A 6000-nucleotide genomic window follows, 5' to 3' on the forward strand; every position below is an offset into this window, starting at 1 on the left:
TCCTCCAGGTGCTCCAATTTCCTCCCACAGTCCAAAGATGTACTGTTTAATAATAGGTTAATTGGTCTTTGTAAATTGTCCCTTGATTCAATTGGTAAATTGTGGGTGGAATGGTTCTAAGAGCCAGAAGGGCCTATTATGTGTGTATCTTAATAAATAAATAAGTCTTAGGTATAACAATTCAGGGAAGATATATTATTGAGAAATCCATCTCCCATCTGTAGATATAAACAGCAGTAACAGTCTGCTGCTTTCTGTCTCTAACGTTCTTTCCATATATAATGGAGTTTGTTGTTTCCAAGGAGAAATGAATTTTCAAGCAATGAAGCATAAGAAACAGCCCAGAAGATGTTCTTTTGTGCGTTAATACAATAGAAAAGGACAATAAGAGATTACTTGAACAACATGTAAATGTAGTTCATGGGTCTGGTGCTCACAAATTGCCCTTCCATTTACCCAAATAACAACCATGGTCATACTTCAAAAAATAATTAATTGAATTCAGGCAGTTATCATCAAATGTAGCTATCATTTCATTGCACACAAATGCTTAGTGGAAGCCAAAATACTTTAGGGATTAAAATACATTAAATGTGTGTACATCAAATTTCCTGATAATTTCACTTTCCCAACAGATAATAGTTTATTTAACCTTGTTGCTTCAATGCATTATAAAATAAAATTTAACAAACTAATTGACAATGAAAAGGAAGTTGTTCATGCATATGAAAATATATTAACCTTCCCAGAACAGCGCCTTCTTTTTATTCCAGCGATAAACACCCTGAGAGATTGTGGTGGCAAATATAAAACCTGGGCTATTTTAAGTTTGACTTTTATTTAAAACAAACACATGATTTAAATGGTGTTATGGAGGTCGGATGACAGTTGTTTATAAACCTCATGGCTTCAGATATAAATTTTGACTTAGGGGAAGGTTCTGCTGCAATATGTGTTTCATTATTCGTGAATTAGAGAAGGTAACGGTAGGTGTCCTGCCTGGGGTGAAACTCACAATCTGTCTGCTGCTGATTAGATTCAGAGGTCTGGCTTAGCTGGCCATGCCTTCAGTTGGGCACGTCTAAGCTGCAGAGGAATCCTTCAGTTCTGCTTGACTCGCTTTACCAGCTGGAGGCTCACAAAAGCAGAGTGGAAAGAATTGACATTGCAATAAAGCAAATCAATAAAACATGGAATGTTGTTCATCTGCAGTTTCTGTTTCTATCAACTATTACTAAGTTTCACTCTGGACTCACTTTCCCTTTCCTGGTGTGGGACTATTGCTCAGCGTTTGGGTTTCAAGCACAAGAAATGCTGGAAGTCTTGAGCAACACACACAAAATGCTGGTGGAGCTCAGCAAGGCAGACAGCTTCTCCCTGTACCTTGGTACATGTAAGACCATGGGACATACAGTAAGAGCGGAATTAGGTAATTCAGCTCACTGAGTATGCTCTGCCATTCCATCATTGCTGATATATTATCCCTCACTACCCCATTCTTCTGCCTTCTCCCTATATCTTTTGACGCCCTGACTAATAAAGAACCTATTAATCTCCGCTTATATATACCCAATGAGTTGGCCTCCACAGCTGTCTGTGGTAATGAATTCCAAAGACTTACCAACCTCTGGCTAAAGAAATTCCTCCTTATCTCAGTTCTAAAGGAACACCCTTCTATTCTGAGGCTGTGTCCTCTGGTTCTAGATTCCCCTACTATAGGAAATGTACTCTTCATGTCCACTCAAGCTGGACCTTTCCATATTCAATTGGTTTCAATGAAGTCTCCCCTCATTCTTCTAAACTCCAGTGAGTACAGGCCCAGAGCCATCAAACACTTCCCACAAGTTAACCCTTTCATTCCTAGGATCATTCACGGGAACCTCCTCTGGACCCTCTCTAATGCCAGCACATCCTTCCTTAGATAAGAGTCCCTAGACTGCTCATATTACTGCAAGTGCAGTCTGATTCTCACCTTACAAAAGATCGGCACTAATCCTTTTATAATCTAGTCTTTCTGAAATGAATTCCGACGTTGCATTTGCCTGCCTTACAACTGACTCAACCTGCAAGGTAACCTCCATGAAATCCTGCACGAGGACTCCCAAGTCTCTTTGCACAAAATACATGGCAATAATAAAACAATTACAATTACAATTTCAGTTGCAAACATAGAGTGGAATATATGAAAACAATAGCATTGTAACAGTGAGCATTTGTAGTGAGTATCAGCTGAATTGAATATTAGAGGACAGTGTGAAAACATAACACAGAGGAAGATCATTCAATGAAGAATACCTAATCGTCACTGAAGTTAAAGCATGTGAATTCGCCTGTCAGTGAGGAGGGCGAGTGACTTTGCTGATGCAGCAGTGGGCAGCACATTGTGAGACTTTGCAGAGATTTACTGGAAAGGTTCTGAGATAGGGAGTTTAAGATGACCTTCCATAAGAGCGCAGTCTTGACACAAGAGCTTGTCTGAAGGACTTCCTGCAATGTTTTGCAAGACTCTGTGATGACAGCAGAGAAAATCTGTATCTGTAAAACACAATGAAAAGCATGAACAGAATAAGAAATGTAGACATTGGATTTCTGAAAGGAAAGCTGAAAATACAGAGAGAGAAAAAATTAGCATGTTGGGCAGTATCTGCAAAGAGAGAGAAAATTACTGTTCATGGTTCAATTTAATAATCTTTCAGATTCAGATTTGTTTATTTATCACAAGCACCTTGAAACACAGTGAAATGCATCCTTTGAGTTAATAAACAATACACCCAAGGATATATTGGGGGCAGCCAGCCCACATAGGTCATCACACATTCCAGTGCTGATATAAAATGCCCATTATGCTCAGCAGAACAACACAGAACACAAGAAGTGACAAAATAACAGCAAAACAGTCCCTGTTCCTCCCTCCCACCTTGAGTACGTTCTTCATCTGAAAGGTCTGGGTGGAGTGACTCTCTGGGTGTAGTCTCCTTGCATCTTTGCCTCCTGCTCTGTGCTTCCTGACCCATTTTGCCATTGACTGTCATACTGACTCTTCCAATCAAAGACTGTGGTGATTGTTGACACCACTGAGACACCAATGAATTAATAGTTCAGTGATTAATTTTGAGATTTTCAGCATCCTACCCTCTTAAGTTCCACTATGTTCATGAAGTGTTCCTTTAAGTACATACAAATGCTACAAAATAGTATTATTATCTCCAAACTGTAGTTCGAACATTCAAGAAAATTATAGGTTTCAACCAAAAGCTCCAATGTATTTGGGGAAGGAAGAAAATATGTGATGGTGATGAGGAACATCAAGGCTGCATCCAATATCAGAATCAGAATAAGCATTAAAATCAGGTTTATTATAGAACATAAAATATAGAACAGTACAATGTAGTACAGGCCCTTCTGCCCATGATATTGTGTTGACCTTTTAACCTACTCCAGAATCAATTTAACCCTTCCTACCCCCATAGCCCTCCATTGTCATACTACTTATTATAAGTTACTATGAATTGCACATTGCACTTTTAGATGGAGACATAACATAAAGATTTTTACTCCTCATGTATATGAAGGATGCAAGTCAATTCAATTGTTTTTTCTCATCCATGTTCCTATCTATGAGATCCTGTTATTAGCTTGTCATTGTGGTGGAGAGATTTATTACTAAACTCAGCTTTCCGGCACAGAGGCAGAGTTGGAGTTATTGGTGATAAAGTCAAATTTTTAAACAAATATTCTTTGCTTAGCTTTTTGTTGTAAACAAAAACCAGTGCCCCGTTCTTAATATAAATTGCAAGCTGCAATCAGTTTGAAGTTGGAGGCACAAAATTGCAAAGCGATGTGACTCGGAAACATCTTGTCTGCATTAGGCAAACGCAAGACAATAGGGTTATGTCACTTAGCACATCAAACAGGGTTACAATTTAAGATGTTTGTATTCTTAGGGTCAGCCTTCTCAGCACTAGTTCTGGATATTTGGGATTTCTGTCACCAAAAGCGTTTGGACCATCTGTGTGAGTTACTTTGTCCCAGCAAAAGTATCTGGAAAGCATCATATGTAGATTGTAGATGATGTCATCTGGTAGAAAATAAGATAAATATCAGAGAGATTGGGGGATTGTTAGGAATGTCAAGGAGAGCAACGGAAAGATGGGGCTATAGAAAGAAGAACTAGAATTCATTCCTCTACCTTTATTTTCTGAGACAGCAACTTGTTGGTATGTTTTTCTAGTTTGTAAGAATAGTAGATAAGTTTGGAAATCCTTTGTAAATTGCAATTTTTTGGTAATTTTGAAATCTTTTATAAATTATTATCCTCGATGAGTGTTAAATGTATGTTAAAATGTATTTGCATGAAATTTAAATGTGTATCATTAAAAATAAAATTACTTTGCTAGCTGCAAGTATCTCCTCCTTGGAAAAGAGGGGAATCCAACACCTAGTTAGAGGGTGTTGGCAGCTAAACCACATGCAGAGGCTAGACAGAGAAATAAGCTAGTCTTTGAAGATAGATGAATACAGTATAAACTCCCTATTATGAGGATATCTGTAGATACCTGCAGTATATTGGATAGGACTTAAAATCTTTTGAGTTTGAAGCTTTTCAGACAGGGAACCCAATGCCATCACATCATAAGTGTACAGTGAATGACAACACCCGTAGGTGCACTGATGTGTTGAGCGATCATTGGGTGTAAGTTCATATCCCCCTGAATGTGTCGACACCAGTGGACATGGCAATAAAGATTAAGCGTTGTGTAGAAAAAATGTCATTTGCAGCTGGATGAAGCTTTGGTTAGGCCCCTTCACCTATGCTTCTCTGTCAGCCTTTCTCGCAACCAAAACAAACATCTCACTCATTCCAGATAATCCCTCTCCTCCCCCTTTTTATTAGACAGAAGTGTAGGAGAAATCTGAAAGGTCACACAGAGTTGGTGTTTTGAAACAAAGAGTGATCTATTAAAAACTACCCGAGCATGAATTTTGTAGAGCTTTTACATCCTCTGTTGATAAGATTACAAATAACATTACACTTTAGTAACAGAATGGTAGACTTATTTAAGTAACAGTAAAGCTGAAGGACAGGTTCTATCCCACTGTTATAATATTATTGAATTGTTCTCTATACTTACAATAAGATGCATCTTGACCTCACAATTCAAATTTGAATTTATTGAAATCTTACATTCAACATGGAGGAGTAAAAATCTTTGTGTTATAACTCCATCGCAATGTACAGACATGTGAATTTATAAGTCTAATGGCTTTTAGAAAGAAGCTGTCCCTTAGCCTGTTGATCCTGGCTTTAATGCTGTTGTACCATTTGTTATGACCTTGTATCGTATTGTCTGCCCACACTGCACTTTCCTTCTAAGTATTACACTTAATGTGGCATTCTGTTAAGTTTTTATTTTACCTTGTACAACCTCAATGCACTGTTGTAATGAAATGATCTGTATGGATGACAAGGGTTTTCACAGTACCATAGTACATATGACAAAAATAAACAAATTTGCCAATTTGAAATGTTGTGTACAGTTCTGGTCACCACTTCACAGGAAGGATAGAGTGAGGAAAAAAATTGCAAGATGGAGCCTGGATTGGATTATTAGCTGTAAAGAGAGGTTGGACAAACTTGGATTATTTTGTCTGGAGGGTTGGAGGTTGAGGTACAACCTGAAATAAATATTTCCTGAAGAAGGGTCTTGGCCTGAAACATCGACTGTTGATTCATTTCCATAGATGAAGCCTGGCCTGCTGAGTTCCTCCAGCATTTTGTGTGCGTTATTTAAAATTATACAAGGCTTAGATAATGTAAAGAGTCAGGGTGGAAATGACAAAACCTCAAGGCATTGATTTAAAGTGAGAGCAAAATTTCAAAGGAGATGCACAAAGCAAGTTTTTTGTTAAACACAGAAGGGTAGGTGCCTGGACAGTGTGACAGGGGAAGTGGTGGAAACATACTATTGCTGCATTTATGAGGCATTTAGGCAGACGCAT

The sequence above is a fragment of the Hypanus sabinus genome, chromosome 14 (assembly GCF_030144855.1).
Source record: "Hypanus sabinus isolate sHypSab1 chromosome 14, sHypSab1.hap1, whole genome shotgun sequence".
Taxonomy (NCBI): Eukaryota; Metazoa; Chordata; class Chondrichthyes; order Myliobatiformes; family Dasyatidae; genus Hypanus; species Hypanus sabinus.